Here is a 9,774-nt window from a genome sequence, read left to right as displayed (position 1 = left end):
ATAATGTTTAGGAGGAAATTATCTATGTTTCATTGATGCATGTGGTACTATTAACCACTGACCCTTCTCCTTGTGTTTCTTATACAGAGGTAGAGCACACCCATGTAACAACCAGGCTATTCCACCATGTAAAAACCAAAGGAGCTTTGGGTGTTGCCTTCACCGTCTTTGGAACATCTTTCCTGTTTATTAATTCCCATATGAAATGTAAGTATGTCCGATTTTAATATGTGACTATGTACAGTTTTACTGTGTATAAAAGTGCTGCTGTTTAATAATAAACTGAAATATATTATATAATATGAAGAGATCTGTACTATTATTGTTTGGGTGCAAAATGAAAGGTTCTTCGGCCATTTGTTCAAACTTTTTCTAATCCATCAAACTTATTCTATGTAATGAGAGGAGAGTAATAGTGGATGGATAAACGGCCTAATGTCCTCTACAGACCGCTATAGAAATTCATTATCCTCTATCAAAAACATTATTGTGTCTTAGATATAGAGTACCAGAAATATCAGTGCGACTGAGAACCAGATCATGGAACTCCACCAGTCTCCTCTTCTGAAATGTCAAAAGATGAATTTAGATGGAATTCCCATTTAACTAAAAACTATTTGCAGACCACACAACCTAAAAAGTAGAATCCTAGATCAGATCAGATAAAGAAACCTAGATTATATTGTCAAAGAAAATGAAAATGTGGTGGTTGTCCTAATTCCAGGAGGTCTCATTTACTAATATGCATATGTTTTGTTGGCTGTTAGGGCAGTCAAAAAAGGATCAAGGACTACAAGACCATAACCGAGGGTCTCCGTCTGCCTCAAATTATTCCGGAAATAATAAACTCCAATGCCTGTAAGTATTACTTATGTGGTTGAACCCATGGATTTATTTATTTCTCTATTTATCTTCATCGAGTCTATTGCAGTCATGTGGTCTAATTGTGTCATCTGTTTATTTGATTCTACAGTGGACGTCACCAGCCGCTTTGATCGAGTTTTTTGGTTTGGGGATCTCAATTTCCAACTAAAATACGACAGAAAAACTGTGGAATCTCTTCTGCAGAACATCAAAATCTCTTCTGCAGTCTCCTCAAACACGACCATCTGAATGACGCCAAGAACAACGGTACAGTTACTAGTAGACAGATCTCTATCACTCCTCAGCCATTACCACATACACCTCAACAGATCAATACAAATCACTGTCATGATGGTGGATATGTTCACCACATTCCTATATAGTCCTACAATCATCAGTTCCACATGTTTTTAATGCAAATACTTTTTTTTTGTCCTTTCAACTCAAGGGTCCATATTTGTAGGGTTTAAGGAGAACACCATTGAATTCCTTCCTACCTATAAGTTTGACATTGGCACAGACACCTATGGTACATCAGAAAAGCAGAGAATTCCATCATACACGGTAAGATATCTTTTTTTTTTTGGTCTTCAGAGCTAAAGAAACAATAGACAATAAATTCCATGAAGTATCGCCCGGGTTTGTACGTTTAAGCTGTGTGGATCCAGAGCAAGACAAATCCTCTAAATAAAGGACCACCACAGCAGCTACCCATCATTAACCCATGATATAATGATAATAAAGTCTTAATATTTGGCAATTTAAATAAATTGGGCCCAGAATTTATCTATATGATGCAATGTAGTAAATAAAAAATGTATAATATGATTTCACTGATATGTTATCTTCATGACCTCTACAGGACAGGGTGTTGTATAAGAGCCAATGTGAGGGAGATGTGCGAGTCCTGAGATACGACTCTTGCCCTCTTTTAAAAACATCAGACCACCGACCCGTGTATGGCATCTTTGAAGTAAAGCTCAGGCCTGGTTCAGATAAGTAAGTCACGCTTTCCTCTATGTTGATATGATCCTCTCAGTAGCCGACATTACTACATGGGCCTTATAGCCAGAGCTCACACTAGGGGGCAGGTGGCTGTATACCTGGGTGACAGCACTGGAGGATTATATGATGCCAAGCTAAACAATTATTGTGTGGTTATCTGCTAACATTATCATATGTCTTACATCAATATATTTCTCATTCCAGCATCCCGTTGGCTGGTGGACGATTTGACCGCAAGGTCTATTTAATGGGTATTAGGAGGAAGTGCCAAAAAACTTAGCTGCCTGTGTTCATGTCCTTACAGCACATAAGGTAAGAGCATTGTAATTGTAATTATGTTTTTGTGAGAATCTTCATCCACTTCTTAGGTCTTCCTTTCTACTATATTAGAATTGTTCCTCTTAGTCCCATAAACATTAAATGGGGCGGTGGGTGCATACTCGACCGCTGCTCCATTCAAGCTCCTCCTCACTTTGAGGGGGGAGCGGTGCAGTAAGGATGAATGAGGAGTTCAGGATCCCCATTCTCGGGATTAGTGGGGGTCCCAGTTGAAAGTATTTATGTAATATTATATAATTTGTTTTTTAAGGAAAAGTCACGTTGACATTACTTGCCATCTTTCAGGACTCCTAAGGAACATTTACCATCTCAGGTGGATAAAACAACAATCCCACCTTTGTGAACATCAGAAAGTTCCTATAACATCCTGAGCTGCGCAGCTCAAGATCAAACCGACTACTCGGATCAACCATCTTTAAGGTTCGTAGTATGATCCCCAGGACCATTTAGGGAAAATCCACATTAAAACATCTTCTAGATTTTGTGCCTGCTAAGAAACACACATGACTGGCCTAAGTAGAGTCCTGTGCTGATTGACCCTGTTAACCTTTCATTCCCCTTTCCCTTCCCATAAAGACACGTGACAACCGAGGTTGGATGTGAAATGGCCACAGCAGCCGTTTATTAACTGACATTATTTTTAATGCAATTTAATTCGAAACATTCGGATAACTCCCTTAGGAATTCGACCAGAGAATTCCTCCTATAATTCCATGACCCAACATGGGTCAGAATCATAAATAACAATCAACATTATTAACACTTAACAGAGCAGGGGAAGTCCTTGAAGCCCTTTTTTAACACCGGATTTCCTTTAAGTTAGCCATCTGCAAACCACCACCAACTCTTTACCTCCAGCCGTAAACCAGCTCGGAGGCACCGCTCACCTCTGCAGATGGCTCCAACCACCAGAAGACCACTTCAAAGGGATAACACCCGATGAAGTCTTCAAATGATATACCTTCCACCATAAGACCACTTCAAAGGAATAACACCCGATGAAGCCTTCAAGTGATATACCTTCCACCAGAAGACCACTTCAAAGGGATAACACCCTATGAAGTCTTCAAATGATCTACCGTTTTGGGGGACGCATACCCCCGATGCGACCCCCCCACCATTTTGTACTGACCAACCTCAAGGACTCCCCCCGCCACAGCGAAACAGGCCTTGACCACCTTAGGCCTGTGAGTCCCTCCAAACCACCACCGCCCTCTCAATTCCATCTGCTAAAGCCAGGATCAATTCCAACCTCGGTCAAATGTACCCCCTCACCCCTCCAATAATTCCCGACTCCTGACTCCAGGTCCATGTGACAAACACAAATGCCCCTGTTCTTGGCAACAAAACGTGGCACCGCCCGGTTTACCTAACTGCAGGCTTTTTTCACCTTCTCGGCTGATCTCGCTAAACGCCAAATCTTCCTTGGAACTATGTCCGACCACACAATCACTAGGTGAGTATAAGATGTCCATAACACAATAAATTGCGCTTAATTTCCCGCACCAACTCCCGAAACGGGCGCACCCCCAGACATCCCCCAGTGCCCAAAGATTGTCCCAAAAACCCCCCCTAAACAAGGGCGATGATCTGAAAAGAAAACAAGCACCTCATATGCAAACAATCAAAACAGCATTACCCACACCCAACAAATGAGGGCGCAAGTAAGACCGAAACCCATCGGACTCCCATCGGCTACTGCGACGAACACCCTCATCCTCCAACCCCCAACGCCTAGCTTCAGTAGCAGCGCATATCCTGAATGAGTGGGACGGGTAATACCCCTGCCCCACGCCAACCTCAGCCAAGCATTTTTTAACATCTAGCACCAACTTGATACTCGGACAAAATCGAGCCATTCTCATGACGTAGTAATGGCGACTCCGGCACCCCACCGCATGGCTGAAACCAACCATAAAAGCAACCGGACACATCGCCGACCCCGGAAGGGCAGAACCCTACCGACCCACTTGATCAGTCTTGGACCGGCGCAAACAACTCTAGTCTATCCCCCCACAGACCCACATCTGGGTCACATCTTGGACACCTCCTGAAAACATCCTGGAAACCCCGTGATTTAAATCAAAACGCCCCACCAACAACAAACTACTCACTTTGGCCAGGGAAAAACTGTTCAGATACGCTTTACCTCGAGTTAGCCATCTGCAACCACCACCAACACCTTACCTCCAGCCGTGAACCAGCTCGGAGGCCCCGCTCACCTCTGCAGATGGCTACAACCACCAGAAGACCACTTCAAAGGGATAACCCCTATGAAGTCTTCAAACCATGTACCTTTTTTGGAGGACGCATACCCCCAGATGCGACCCCCCCACCACCTCCCCAACATCCCCCAGTACAACCATGCTACCAACCGGTCCTTTTCCGTACTGATGTTACCCCAACTAATGCCCGCTCCTCGGCTGCTACCAACAAGCCGAACAAGTGCTACAAGTCACCCTAGCCAGCGACTGCCCCATCAACCGTTCCCCGGTACCGAAAAACCCGATCCCAGAGATGCTCCGGGCAAACCAAACCGAACAGCTCCACTGCCGGTGCCAATTAGCGAAATCGATCCCCTTGCGAGCGAGACAGAGCATCCGCCATACAATTGGAAACCCCTGGTACCTGCAGCGCAACAACCCGCGTGTTTAAGACAAGCCACCAAAACTATATGACACAAAACTGAAACCACAGGTGGAGAAGAAGCTGATAAGTTGTTAATTGCTAACCCACCCCCATATCATTGCAGTGGGACCGAACCTTTTATCCCTGGGCCTGTCCCCCCCCAAATGGTCACCACAACCACCCTGTGGAGAGCTCAAGACGGGCCAGATTCCTTGTAAGACCCTGGTCACCCAGCTATCCAGCCAGTTCCCCGCACACCATTGACCTCCTGCCTATGCGTCAAAACCACCGGCCCCGCCGCATCAGTCAACAGCTCCAACTTGCCCATATCATTTACCGGTGACATCCACAGTGATCTATCGTTATATTGTCCTAGGAACGCATCCCCGACCTGCAGATCAACCTTGTGATCCAAACCAATCCTCCCAAAAAATAGCGGGATGCCAGGATACCCGCCGTTGCTACCGCCAATCGCCTACTAAAATTCTACCCCTTGGCATAATCTGACAGGCAAATTTCAACTTCCCCAGCAGCTACTGGAGATCGTGCAAGATGATCTTCTTCAATCGCCAAGCCCGCCTCACCTCCTGCCGCAATGGCAGTAATTTATTTCCTTCAGGAAGCCTGCACTAAATTGCGACTGAATGCATTTCGATCCCTTAAAACAAACGGTAGAAACCGGGCCCCCGGTTGTACCAGGCGCCAGAGGGATTCCAAAATCCGTCGCAACCTTCTGCGATGAATACAATGCGTTACCGCCAACAGGGGAACCGCTAGAGCCGACGCACGAACTCATCAAGCTAATGTATTAATAAATCCACCCCAGCTACGCCCTTCGTCACCCATTCCATGAAACTACTAACTGCTTCAAAGCATGCGCCAGACCGAGAGCATCCCATTGGAAGCCACCTATCGACATAAAACCCCTCGTTATGGAAGCCGACCCAACAGCCGTTAGCTCTCTGGATGTACAGGCAGCAACCGGAACGCTGCCTAGCGGTCAGTTTTTGCCACCACCGACCCGGGCCCCGCCTACCGCACTAATGCACCGCGACCCAACGACACTTCCTTCCAAAGTTTACCCGAGCCGACCGCCGAGTGCAAAGGTTGTGACGGGTAACCGGAACCTCGTGTGGAGGAGGAAGGATAACAAAAACCACACAAAAACCCTTCGTCAATATCCTAGCTGCACCCCTATCCGGACACTCACTTAGATACCGGGCAATCCTTTTCACCCTCACCGGCGCCGCCCCTGGACCAACGGCAGAAGACTGAGGGCCCGGCCGCCTACCTTTCGCATGCCTTTTTCGGCCCAATGCAAAGACCCGATGCGCTCCGCACAGACACGCTCAAATCTACACGTGGCGCCCAACTTACATCGGCCATCGTGAAATTGCCATCAGAACCCCAACTTTGACCCAGAGCCCTGTCCGGACTGACTAGACTGCCACCTAGCCCACCCTCCCGGGAAAGGACTGCTTAACCGGGCCGCAACTCGTAACCACCGCGCAATATCCTTTTTTGATCCCCTGATTGCCGACCGGACCGCAACCAAGCCTGACAAAAGAGGATAGAGGCCAGTCAACCTCTAGGAAAAAAAGACAACACCGAGAAGTGGAGACTGCCATGTTTTTGGTAGCGACGTACACCGTACAATGCCCCTGAACAATCTACCTTCCCCCCGTACGCCCCATAGGCCAATCCGATGGCATACCAATAATAAAACAACGCCGAGCTATTTTTTGGCACCTTTCCTCCGATCACGCTTGCCAAATAGCAAAACTTGGGACCAATTGACGAACGTCTGCGGGATAAGCCTATACCGCCGACGTTCCTCTTCCCCCTTATTACTCTCATCCCGCTTGCCATTCCAAAATGACTTTAGCAAGCGGCAGAAAAGAAAATTACCACGTACATTGTCCTCCAAATCCGGTCACGGACCTCCCCCAGGGGACCCCGCTGGAACTACAGGTGCCGCTGCCCTATTGAATCGCCCGACCAACTCGCGCAAACAACCCACTAAAACTGTTATGCCACCGCCCGCCGATACTTCCGCGCTCGCTGCCCCCACCCCCAACACCCGACATGAAAATTGCTGAATACGGTAGAGTAAGAGTTATACACTCACCAGGCTGCCCAGGCGCTGTGTTCCCGCCAGCCGGAAAATTCTGACCGCGTTGCGACTCATCCAGCTCCCCCATCTTCCAGATCATCTCTTGCTGCCGATTGGTACTCGCACCGACATCTCCACACAGGGATCCAGGCACGCTGGCAGATGAGCCGACAACCTGCCGCCCGACCTCAGGGACCCAGAGTCCCGACCGAACCTGTTGCCGCGTCGTCGTCGCCGATCTTGACGTCCTCACCGATGCTCTTGAGGAAGCCTGCCCCCTGGCCGGAACATCACCATGCGGGGCGGCTGTGGACTGCATGCCGAAAAACTGCCTCTGATTGTGGAAGTGTGACAGGGAGCCCGGCCTGCGACTCCCTGTTAACCACCGAGCTACGTCGCGGCTGGGGATTCCTGCCAGGACGCAGGCCCTGGGAGGAGGCGCCCGTCCCAGCAGCCTGGCCTGCAGCGTCCCTAAGGGCTCCCATTGCGACGCGGGCCCGCGGGGGCCACATCCGGACTCCCCCGATCAGGTGGTGGGACCTCCGGGAGCGGCGGGGTGACCTAGCCTGAGCTACCGCCGCTCCCCTGACACCCCCTGCTTTATCAGAGCAGGGGCAGTGATCCTCACCTCTCCCCCCACCGCACTGTGACAAACATCTGAGACAGGGGCGGGGGAGGGGAGCGCATCCCTGCGGGCCGCCGACACAGAGCGCCGGGCTCGGCGCGAAGACGGGCCCGCCTGAAAGATCCGCAGCGATCAGGTAAGCCGGAGCAGGGGAGCTGATTATTTTACTTGCTGCTCCTCCCGCTGCTTCCGGCTCAATGCCGAAAACGGCGGGAAGAACAGAAACACACCCGGCTCCTCCCCGCTCCATCTCCTCCCTCTCCCTGCCTCAACTAACCCTCTATTCCCCTATTGGCTGTCCCTCCTATGGCAGTCATGGAGGCTTCCCGTTAAGCCCTCCGTGCTGCCGTCCAGCCTCTTCTTTAGTAGAGCATTAATAGCAAATATTTATCTTGCAGCATAAACACCAATTCCGTCGTACATGTGGCGAGAACAGCGCTCCCTGTCACCGGAGGAGCCGCCTATGTTACTGATAGAAAGGTACGTTTCTCTAGATGTGTCCTCTCTCTATATTTGTCATGCAGCCTGAATGATCCATATTTAATAAGATTTTGTGCTTCTCCACCCAGAACAAGTCAGCAGATATCAACATAACATCAACACCAATGCCAATAACAACCGAGGGCAGAACCCGCCATCTTACAAGTATTCCAATGCGAGACTTAAAATTTCTACATCTGTCACAGACGAGACATCAGTGTGGTTACCGGGGCATCAATGTCACCCCGAAGACCAGGCCCAGAACAGGAGAATATGTCATCTCTTCCTGTGTCTCTGGAATACAGATTTTCCACCCCTTCCTGATACTACAGTATATACTGGGACATATTCCATTGTTTTTGCTGGATCTTGTATTACCATCATCTTTACCATCTTATATTTTGATCCACAAAAACCTTAAATAAAACGTAAACATCATTCGATGAGTGTGACTGGTATCATTAGTGCAGCAAATTGATCAAAACTGTCTAACAGTATAACTGTCCTTATTGCCCATAGCAACTAATCAGAGCTCAGCTTTCATTTCTTAGCCTGGTGTCACGGTCACAGGGTATGTGGACCCACTAGGCCGCTCTGCCGTAGCGGGAAGGCAGCTGACCAGGTCACAGTCTATACGAAAGTCAATAGCAGATAGCAATGCTTGGGTACCTGAACTAGTCCAGACGGTGGCTGTGGCTTCAGCACGGATGGAGGCTGGTGCGGCAGGTAGCACCAGATGTGGCGAGCAGTATCCGATGTAGCAGAAGACACTGGACGTGGCAGAAGACACCGGACGTGGCAAACGACACTGGACGTGGCAAACAACACTGGACATGGCAAACGACACTGGACGTGGCAAACGACACTGGACGTGGCAAACGACACTGGACGTGGCAAACGACAGCAGGTGCAATAGACACGACTCCAAAACTGGTAGGCACAGGAACAAGAACAATACGGAATACAGGAACAGGTAACAGGGCACGGGTAACAACTGGAACGAGGAAACACTAAGGGACCGTTTGCGAGACAGACTGGGATAGACTAACAACGCTCAGGCAAGGATCAGAAGGCCTGGGGCCTTCTTATAGACAAGGAAATCATGGCACTTTGGGTACCTGAACTAGTCCAGAGGGTGGCTGTGGCTTCAGCATGGATGGAGGCGGGTGCGGCAGGTAGCGCCAGACATGGCGGGCAGTATCCGATGTAGCAGAGGACACTGGACGTGGCAGAAGACATGATGTGGCAGAAGACACTGTACGTGGCAGAAGACACTGGACGTGGCAAACGACACTGGACGTGGCAAACGACACTGGACGTGGCAAACGACAGCAGGTGCAGTAGACACGACTCCAACACTGGTAGGCACAGGAACAAGAACAATACGGAATACAGGAACGGGTAACAGGGCACGGGTAACAACTGGAACGGGGAAACACTAAGGGACCATTTGCGAGACAGACTGGAATAGACTAACAACGCTCAGGCAAGGATCAGAGGGCCTGGGGCCTTCTTATAGACCAGGAAATCATGGCAGTTGATGATGATGACGGAGTGGAAGTGAGCGCTGGCGTCTCCTAGGAACCATGGCTGCGGGCGTCGGGAGGTGAGTAACCCCGACGGCCCGTGGCCATGGATGCTACACCTCGTCTGAATAAAAGAAAGCTGTGCTGTGATTGGATGCAATACGTGTATTCAATTAACTTAATGGACCCTTCAC

The sequence above is a fragment of the Rhinoderma darwinii genome, unplaced genomic scaffold (assembly GCF_050947455.1).
Source record: "Rhinoderma darwinii isolate aRhiDar2 unplaced genomic scaffold, aRhiDar2.hap1 Scaffold_107, whole genome shotgun sequence".
Taxonomy (NCBI): Eukaryota; Metazoa; Chordata; class Amphibia; order Anura; family Rhinodermatidae; genus Rhinoderma; species Rhinoderma darwinii.
The sequence above is the reverse complement of the archived record's forward strand: the minus strand, read 5'-3'. Positions refer to the sequence as shown.